The sequence below is a fragment of the Haemorhous mexicanus genome, chromosome 16, assembly GCF_027477595.1.
Source record: "Haemorhous mexicanus isolate bHaeMex1 chromosome 16, bHaeMex1.pri, whole genome shotgun sequence".
Lineage (NCBI taxonomy): Eukaryota > Metazoa > Chordata > Aves > Passeriformes > Fringillidae > Haemorhous > Haemorhous mexicanus.
Window position 1 is genome coordinate 14,343,035 of NC_082356.1, and position 9,414 is coordinate 14,352,448.

General features: G+C 49.8%; 1 long non-coding RNA gene across 1 annotated transcript; it reads right to left on the reverse strand.

Annotated features, from left to right (window-relative positions):
• Positions 1 to 2,832: 2,832 nt before the first annotated feature.
• LOC132334872 (uncharacterized) lies at positions 2,833 to 7,077 on the reverse strand. The gene is made up of 3 exons (XR_009488516.1): positions 6,526 to 7,077; positions 3,748 to 3,847; positions 2,833 to 3,206 (listed from the first exon to the last, which is right to left on the reverse strand). It is a non-coding gene; the product is annotated as an uncharacterized LOC132334872 (long non-coding RNA).
• Positions 7,078 to 9,414: the final 2,337 nt, after the last annotated feature.

A 9,414-nucleotide genomic window follows, 5' to 3' on the forward strand; every position in this document is an offset into this window, starting at 1 on the left:
AGAGAAGCCGCAGGGAGACCACGGGTCGGCAAGTCCTTTGGTCAGGCCTCGAGCTCAGCTGCAGGAACAATGCCTCGGAAAGGCTCCGGTTTGGACACGAACGAGCGCGCTGTGTGGGGGCTCCTCACGGCACCGCTCTGTCCCGTCCTGTCCCGTTGCCTGCTCCAAGCACTGTGGTGTGCTCTTGTCACTGCCAGCTCCTATGTCATCACGTGTCACAAAGGGCCTTTGGACACCCGTTCTATGCCACGGTGCCCATGCTGCACTGTGTCACAAAGGGCCCCTGCACACACTGCCGCCTGCCCTGGGGCTGCCCCCAGCCCACCCAAAGTGGCCCAGGTTGAAGGAATCTCTCACCCCAAATGTCTAAGACAGCCCGACAGGGTCTTTAGGAATGCTTCAAATGATCAGCAAATGCTGCCCTGCTCTGTGGGCTCAGGGCAGCAGAAGGAGCCTCCAGGGCTCTGCTGGGCAGGGCACGGGGCCTTCCACAGAAGCTGGCTCGGCTTCCTTGGGACACATCCTGGCACGTGGCCATCCTAATCCCACGGGTGTGACACGGACAGGGAACATGTGGGCCAGGGAAGGAATGCTGCTCTGAGCCCTGGGGCCCGGAGAGCGCTGATCTCAGCAGGTGTGGCAGAGTCCATGCCCAAGAAGACCTTCCACCCCCCGTGCCCTGGAAGGGCTTGGGCTCATCTTCTGCCCCAGAGACCTCTGCCCCCGGGGGGCTTCTGTGCCAGAGGGAGCCAAAGCCCACAGGCACTGGGGACTGTGCTCCTTCCTGCAGCGGCTGTTGGCAGGAGCACCTGGAGCAACTGCTGGCAACACTTGGTCTGGGTCAGAAGCTCTCACTCCATGCTGAAATGATTTTCTCATTGAAGTCATTTCCTTCAGCTCAAAAACACCTTCGTGGCAAAGGCACAGAAGAATCTGGCATTTAAGAATCCTCACTTCAGGAAAGCTTTACTTCCCGTTGCTCAACTCATGTAGTTCCAAAAATTTGCAAACTTCCCAACTTCATTGGGATGGCCTGAGAAGGTGACGAGTTGGAATTTTGCTTCCTGTCTCAAAGCAGCAACTCATTTGCCTTAACATCATCCACTGAGAGTCACTTAACATAACACTGCACAGAGGTAAAAAAAGGGTCATTCTTTGATTTGCAAATGGTTTTCTATGATATTATCCTAATTCTCTTAAAGAATAAAAGCTCTCAAGAAATTAAAGTCCACTCAGTGTTAAAAAAGTAGCCCAAACAAATGAGTAGATGGCAAAAGGGCTAATCCTCCTCCTGGTACAGATATCTAAGTGGCCAGTAAAGTACAGCTCTCCCCTCTTGTTCCCTGCAGGAAAATCAGGACCATGAACAAGAATAGTCACAGGTATTCTTTCTGCCCTCCATAACCAAAGCTGTGCCAAACCACAGATGCTGCTTTCAAACAGACCCAAATTCCAGCCTAGACCTCTCACCTTGCAGACAGCTCCTTCCCTGACACCCCACCAACACCAACACCACCAAACTCCCACACAGAAGCCCTCAACACCCCGCCAGGACCCCCAGCTGTCCCTGTCCCTCCGCAGAGCTTTCCCACCCTCCAGCAGACCCCCTGGTTCCCTGCACATGCCATGGGATGGCACTCAGGAGGATTTGCTCCAAGGCCTCCCTCGATGGCAAGCTCAGGCTGCCAGGCCTGTGGTTCCTGGATCACCCTTCCCACCTCACTGGGAGCTCCCTGGGAAGCACTTTCCTCGAGAAGCAAGCCCCTTTCCTCCAAAGGCATTTCCCCAAATGTGTTGCTTTCCTGGGGAACACCAATACACTCTTAAGAAAAGCTGGCAGGGCTGAATGACTTCAGGTCTTTTCAGGACAGGCACTCCAGCTCTAGCTCGTATTCCCCCAAGTGTGTTTCCAGGTGGAGGTTCAGAGGTGCAGCCCCAGGCCTTCTACAAACACAAGCTGCCCACTGCCTCTTCTCCTGCCTCAACTCCTGCCTGCGGTCACAGCAGCAAAAACAGGCTGTTCCCAGCCAGAGCCCAGAGCCCTGTTCCTGCAGGATGCTCTTGCCAGCACCTTCCAGGACTCTTGGCTGTGCACGCAGCGCTTTTCATGCTGGCTCCCAACAGGCTTTGGAAGGCAGAGCACAACCTGGCTGGCTCTGCCACCAGCACACCCCAAACACAGGCAGAGGAAGAAGCAGCAGGGGCTGTTTTGCTGCCATGCCCAAGAGAAACTGGAAGGGTGCCCTCCCTCTAATCTCACTTGGTTGGCTTTCTGACTGGCTCTGAGCCTGGGGCTGCCATTCCTCACTTGTGGGGACCAGAACCACACCCGGGATCCCAGCACTGCCTGACAGCGCTCCGGGCACTGGCACGGTCGCGCCTCCAAGTCTCAGGCACCGTACTGCGGCTTCATTTGCCCTTAGGCACACCCAAAGCTCTCTGTTAAGCCCAGATGGTCTCTGGTTCTGCCCTCTTCCTGATCCTGTGCAGGGATGGAGCACTGCTGTGCTTTCAGGAAGCTGTTCTTGAAACCTTCCAGCATTCAAAACTCCTTTGCCCTCTGTGGATGCTTGCCAAGGAATCCCTCACAGCTGGGTTCAGAGCATCCTCAGGTTTGCTCTTCCAAAGTCCAGGGGCTCCAGGGTGCTCTGCTCCAGCAAGATCTGTAACTCCACAGTGTTGTGGAACTGGACCTTCAGCACAGGGACCTTTCCAGCCTGATCTGCCCTTGTTCCTCTGTGTCTGAGCACAAAACACGGTGTGGAAGAGAATGGCAGGAGGGGCCTGTGTGTCCCAAGGCTCTGGATTTGCATCGCTCCAGCTCCACAGGGATGCAGGTAAAGCAAAGAAGCCAAACTGTTTATTAATGGAAGGCAAAGGAAAGAGATGAGCTGGGAGGGAAGAAAGGGGATGGGCAGGTTCTGAGGGCTGGAGGGAGGGAGCTGTCAACAGCAAGAGAGAAGGCAGGAGCTGTGGGAGCTTCCCACAGGCTCAGTTGTTCCAGTCATCAGCTGTGCCTGGAGCTCCAGCTGATCTACTCTGGTCTCCAGGTGGTCTCACCTTCCAAAGGATCTGGAGGTCTTAAAGAGCCACTGTTTCTTCTGGGCCAGCAGATCAAAGTAGTTCTGCTGTTCTTCCCTCGAACATCACCTGAACAAATATGCTTATGCAGGAGGGGCTGTTGTCTTCACTCAGGCCTTGAAGGCCTGAAAGAGAGAGGAACAGAGCCACAGTCAGAACCTGGATGTGCAGGAATCCAAGGAGACCTTTCTGCCAGAGCCATCCCACTCAGTTCTTGCCATGGCCACAAGAGAGGAGGGGGATCAGCTGCAAGGTGCTGGCCATGAATCCCCCTGCCCGCATCCCTGAAATCTCTGTGTGCTCTGCCCACCGCACCCCTCGTCCACACAAGGAGCGAAGCCCACCACAGCTGGGGCAGGGATTGCAGCTCCCTGCCCTGGCATTGCAGCTCACCCAGCCAGCCCCTGCTGACAGCCCACTGCCCTCAGTCACCCTCATAGAGGGCCTGGAGCTCTTCCTTCTGCCCCATCAGGAGCAGCCTGGCCATCCCTGAGAACACAGGCTAACCATAACTAAGGCTGCTGTGGCTATTATCCAGTTTGCTTTATGGCCTAATAAGGTGAGGAATTAATGGATTTTTAACTTCCTCTGGAAGGCAGGCACATGGATTCAGAGCTATCAGACAGTAAGTTTATGGTTTTGGGTTACTTTAAGAATGGTACTTACTGTGAGGAAATGACACTGGGGGAAATTTTCTCCCAGCTGTTCAGCCAGCTCTTTGGGTCTGCCCCACCAGTTTTCAAAGGTTTCAGATCCACTCTAAATGCTAAAGATACCATACAGTGGTTGGTGTTGTTGATAGGCCTGTTCTATTTAGCATTCAGAGATAAAGGAAGATTAACCTGGATAACCACTCTGACACCTACCCCAGAGACAAGGGATGCTGCTGCCCAGAGCCTGCCCCTGCCCCAGAGCCCATCTCAGAAATGAACCACCCAGGCTGGGTGGGGGTTATAGTGAAAGAGATAGGCCAGATGCTGAAGGAGTACATTTCCCCAGCTGGTGAAAAACCCTGCCCCTGCCACAAAGAGGGAGAGTCTGATGGTGCAGCAGTGGAACCCACAGATGTTACAACAGTCCAGGTTCCAGCTGAAGTGCAAAGGCAATCACAGCCAGTAGCAGTTGCCCTGGTGGAAACAGGGAGGTCTAAGCTGAACCCAGATGAGGATAAGAAAGGAGGGCCCTCACAACCCACAGGAGAGAAAAGAGTTGAGATCATCACTGAGTCCGTGACGTATGAAAGTCTCCATAATCTGCACAATGACATTGTACAATGGGGACATGAGTTTTATACAACCTGTCTATTTTGGGTCTTGGACCTTATGGGTACAGGTGTGCAACTGGATGGTGGTGAGGCAAGGAATCTGGGACCCTTGACCCAGGACTCAGGAATAAACCAGATTTTTGTAAGGGAGCCAGGCTCCCTTTCCCTCTGGTAGCAGCTTTTAGTGAGTGCCAGAGAGAGGTTTGTCCACAGGGAGAGAATGCAGGAGCACCACCATAGAATGTGCTGGAAGACCCTCTGAGGGGGGAGGAAGGGATCCAACAGCTGAGAGAAGTGGCAGTATTGGAGGTACTCTTTGGGAGGGATGGACAGCATGATAATGACTCCGACATGGTCAGGTGCACAGGGCAAATGCTGTGGAGTCTGGCAAATCTGGGGCCATCTCAATACATCACCTTCATTGAAACAATTAATGCCAATACCAACCGAGAGACAGTGGGCTCTGTTGCCAACGAGCTTAGAAATTATGAAAGTATGATCACTGGCCCAATGCAGGCTCATGTCTCTGCCATGGTCCAAGAACTCAGAGAGGAGATGAGGGAGGAGGTGAGGAGGAACAGTTCCCACATTGCGCCAGTGGCTAATTGCCTACATAGAATCTCCCTTAATTTTTCATCCTCTACCTGTTTTTCAATTGCTGCAGCAATTTTTTCTACAAATTTCAGAAAAGGTTCTTTAAGACCTTGTTTTATAGTGACATATTTTTGTTTTGGATCTGCCATTTCCATTGTTTTATAGCATTCATACCTAATTGTTGAGTCTGTGTTAAAACCAGGGGATCCCACCATGCCTGTAAATCTGGATTAGAAAAAGGCCCTTGACCAAGCAAAACATCAACTCCTACAGCAGGACGAGGATCCTGCTGAGGTAGTTTCATTTTATCTAAAGCTGTTCGCTCGGCTAATTGCCTCCAATTTTCTTGAAATACATTATATTGCACTGGTTGAAACAAAACTGCTGCCAAATGCACAATATCATAGGGAGACAGCAAATCTGTATTAACAATATGAATTAATTGCATTACTTCAGCAGAATTAATACCAAATTTAGCTACTTTAGACTGAAGATCCTGCACAACCTTCCATGCAAAAACCTCATGACTATCCCTTCGTCCTGAATTAGGAACTGCTTTAAACACAGGAAAAGCCATTTTACCATTAGCAACACCAGTAGCAACACTATTAGCATCCATATCAAGAGCATCCGAGCCCTTTGGTGTGCCTATTTTCTCCATTAAATCCCAGTCTCCTATCTCAACTGCTTTCCTTTTAACATATTCCCAGCACCAAAAAGAATCACAAACATTTACAGTGACATTATCAGAAGGCCGAGCTTTTGAAACACCAAGCTTATTTCTATTACCAGTTTTACCAAGGTTATTTCTACTACCTGTTCTACAAAGCTTATTTCTATTACCAGTTTTACAGCAAACAGAAGTATGCATTAATTCAGACCTTTTAATCCCTGTAATTTCCTCATGGTCACTATCAGAATCAGAAAACAAAGGAGGAGAAAGAGTTAATATTTCCATGTGTTCATGCAGTTCAGAGTCAGAGTCAAGCAAAGGAGCAGATGGCTCAATTTATTTCTTTTTTAAGGTCATCTTAGCCGGCCACTGTGCCGAGGACTCAGAGTTAGATTTAACATTAAGTTCAGCTAGTGGCTCTACGGGGGAGGTGTACGTGGATTTGAAGCCTTTTGCAGACAAACATGAAGAAGCCTCATCAACTTTTCCTGTAGCAACAGACCCAGCAACAGTCTCTGCAGAAAATATCCCAGCAGAACACTCAGGCTGAGCTTCTCCCCTTTGCTGCTCCTCAGCAGCTACGAGTTCCTCCTCCAGGTCTTTCTTGTCCTGCTCTGCTTTCCACTCCTTTAAGGTGTTGTAAAGCAACCTCCAAGTAGGAGATAAATCTGCAGCTGCTTTATCCCCATTCTGAATTACTTCCAGAGTTTTTCTCCAACTTCTTTCCAAGCTCTAACACTAAAAGCAGTAGTTACATCAGTCTTAAAATTTTGAGATTTTGCCCATAATTAAATACTATGCAGAGCATAGTCCGTTGTTTTAACTCCTTTTCTTTTTAAGGACGTTTTCCATGTAGATAAAACAATCTGTTCTTCACTTGTTAAATTATTTCCCATTATTCCCAGAGGCTCACCTTTTTTCCAGGTGTCAGAATCAGGTCTGGACTGGCAGCTGCACCCCGCTGCTCTCAGCTTCGCTGGGCTCTGTGCTCACTGCCCCTCGCCCGGCAGTTCCATCACGTCAGGGTAGCACCAAATGTCACCGTTAGGCCGGACGTGACATACACACGTGACCAAAGTCCAGGAAGAAAAAAAGTTTTTATTCTGCATCTTCTCCAGTTTATACACCCTTAACAAAGCGTGATCTTAAGTCATTAACTACATCACAATAACTTATTATATTCATTGGTGCAAAGCAATCAGCATCAATATAATTGGCAAAAGTTTAACAGAAATTTAATAAGGCACGTATACACATCCACTTAGGCACGTAGTCTAGCTTACAAAAATTCTCATGTATCTTTTCTAATCGGTTTCCATGCTGACGGCCTTGTCTTCTTCCTTGCTATGGATACACCGAAAATCATCACGTGTTATTTCTTCTATTAACTCAGCTTTGCTTGCAGGCCAGCTGTCAAGCCCCGCCAAAGCAGCCACTCTGCCTATGGACAGCCCAAGAATCACATTTGCTGCAGCCATCAGACTCAGTCTGAGCTGTCCTTTTTCCAAGCTGCAAACAGTACCTGCCCCAGCCAGTGCCCTGCAAACAGGGAGGGTTCTGTCAAGCCAAGGAGAGTGCCCAGAGATTTGGGGTCTGTGAGTGCTGGCACAGAGAGATCAGGCACAGGGAAACCTGCAGGAGGAAAATCTCCAGGAAGAGAGAAGATCAGGCAATGAGAGAAAACCAAACTCAGAAATGCTGTGGCAGGGAGAGATCAGAGATGTCCACAGGATCCTCTCCAGTGCAGCCCCTCCCTCTGAACAAGCCCCCTCCCTCCTGTGCCCACAGCCAAGCCTCTGCCCTCAGGGCCAGGGCTCCAAGGTGTGCAGCCCCTCCTGTGCAGGCAGAGCTGCAGCAGAGCCGTGGGGCAGCTCTGCAGCCCCGGGCCCAGTTCCCTCTGCAGGGCACAGGGCTGGGAGCAGCTGCCCAGCCCTGGGGGCTCTGGCAGGGGGCACAGCTGGCTCAGGGTGACGCTGTCCCCAGTGCCCACTCTGGGCAATGCTGTCAGTGCAGTCAGGGAAGGAGCTGCATCTCCCTTCATCCAATGCCATCATAGGAACACTTGGAAGTCTCCCTGAGATTTCAGTCCAAGCTGGGAACTTCAGTCCAGGGTACAAATCTGTCCTAGGGCATCTCTGAGTTATAAGATTGACAGGGAAAGGCAGATGTGTTGTGACACTGAAAATGCTGCTGGGTTAGTGGAATGAGCAACGTGAGTCCTTGTCTACAAATGTGGAGCTGGGCTGTGGTGGATCCATCTGCTCTCAGCAGCACCTGGTCACTTTTTAAGGGAAAGGTTGGAAGGTGATGACCCTCCACCTGAGAGAGGTTAAAGCCCAGAGAAACTCTGAACAGGTCAGAATGACAGACCATCTCCCCTCACTCTCCACTCACCACTGTGCCTCACAGAACTTGCTCTGTTCTCCCTGAGTGTAGCAGTGTTATAGGTTGACTATATGATGCTTTTATCCCCAGTCGTCTTGTTCTGTTTGTGCTGAATAATAAGTTTTGCACCTTTAAGACTTGTTCCAGAGATTGAAGGAGAGAGAGAAGCAGCAGCAGTTTGTTTTCAGACACAACTCACTCCTCCACATTCCTGCTCCTGGACTGTGTTGTCTGCAGATCGAGAGCGGGACAGAGCTCTCCTTTGCTTTTAGTTAGTTTAGCTAGGTGAGGCAAAGAAGTTCTCTAGACTGTGGTTTTTCCCTTTTCTTTGGCCCTGTTCAAACCTGCTCTGGACTGAACACCAGCAGAGCACCAGCAGCTCCACCTGTGGCCACCGGGCCGGGCCTGGGCCGCGGCATTTCCAGCACCGGAGGGGCTGAGCAGAGACTGAGTGAGCTGAACTGCAACCCAGGGGGGACTTGGTGAGTTTGTCATCTCTTTTGGAGCAGTAAGAATTTCATTGTTTAATACTTTTTAAGTTTTATTGTTTAATGAACAGGTTTTTCCACTTTTCTCCAAGGAGGTATTTTCTCCCGGACCGGCTGGGGGAGGGGCGACTGAATCTGCTTTCCTAGAGGAGCCCATTTGGGGGATTCTCTCCCAAACTTGCCCTGAACCAGGACAGTGACAGTCTCCAGAATTTTGGGGGTTTTATTGGGGTATTTGGGAAATTTTATTGGATTTTTGGGAGCATTATTAGAGTTCTTTGCAGGTCCAGGAATTTTGAGGAATTGTTTTTTGTTCTTTGGTGGGATTTGCGGGGGGTTTGTGGGGTTTTTTTGGATGCTGCCAAGATTTCTTTGGGTCTTGGGGGGATTTTGTAGGACTTTTTGTTGTTTTGGGCATATTTTTGGGAGGATTGGTGGGGTTTAATTGGAATTTTTGGGGGGGTTGTTGGGATTTCAGTAGATTTTGTGGACTTTGATTGGGATTCTAGGGTGTTCTAATGTGATTCTGTGAGATTTAATTGGGATTTTGTGGGTTTTATTGGGATTTTCTGGGCTTTGAAGGAGATTTTAGTGCCTCTCAGCCCTTCCCCACAACTGGGGACAACCCCAAATTCCCCTCAGACCACCCAAGGTCCCCCAAAATCCCCCCAAAATTACAATAAGATCTTCCAAAACCCCAGAGAATCCCACAAAATACCAGTGAAACCCACTCAAATTAAAAAATACTCCCAAAAACTTCAATAAATGCCCCAAAACACCAAAACAACCAATCCCCCGCAAAACCCCAATAAAATCCCCCAAATTACAAAACCCCACAAATCCACAACCACCCCAAAACTCAGTAATTGTCTCCAAAAACCCCAATAATTCCCGCTAAACTCCCAATAAAATTCCCCAAAGCCCAAAAA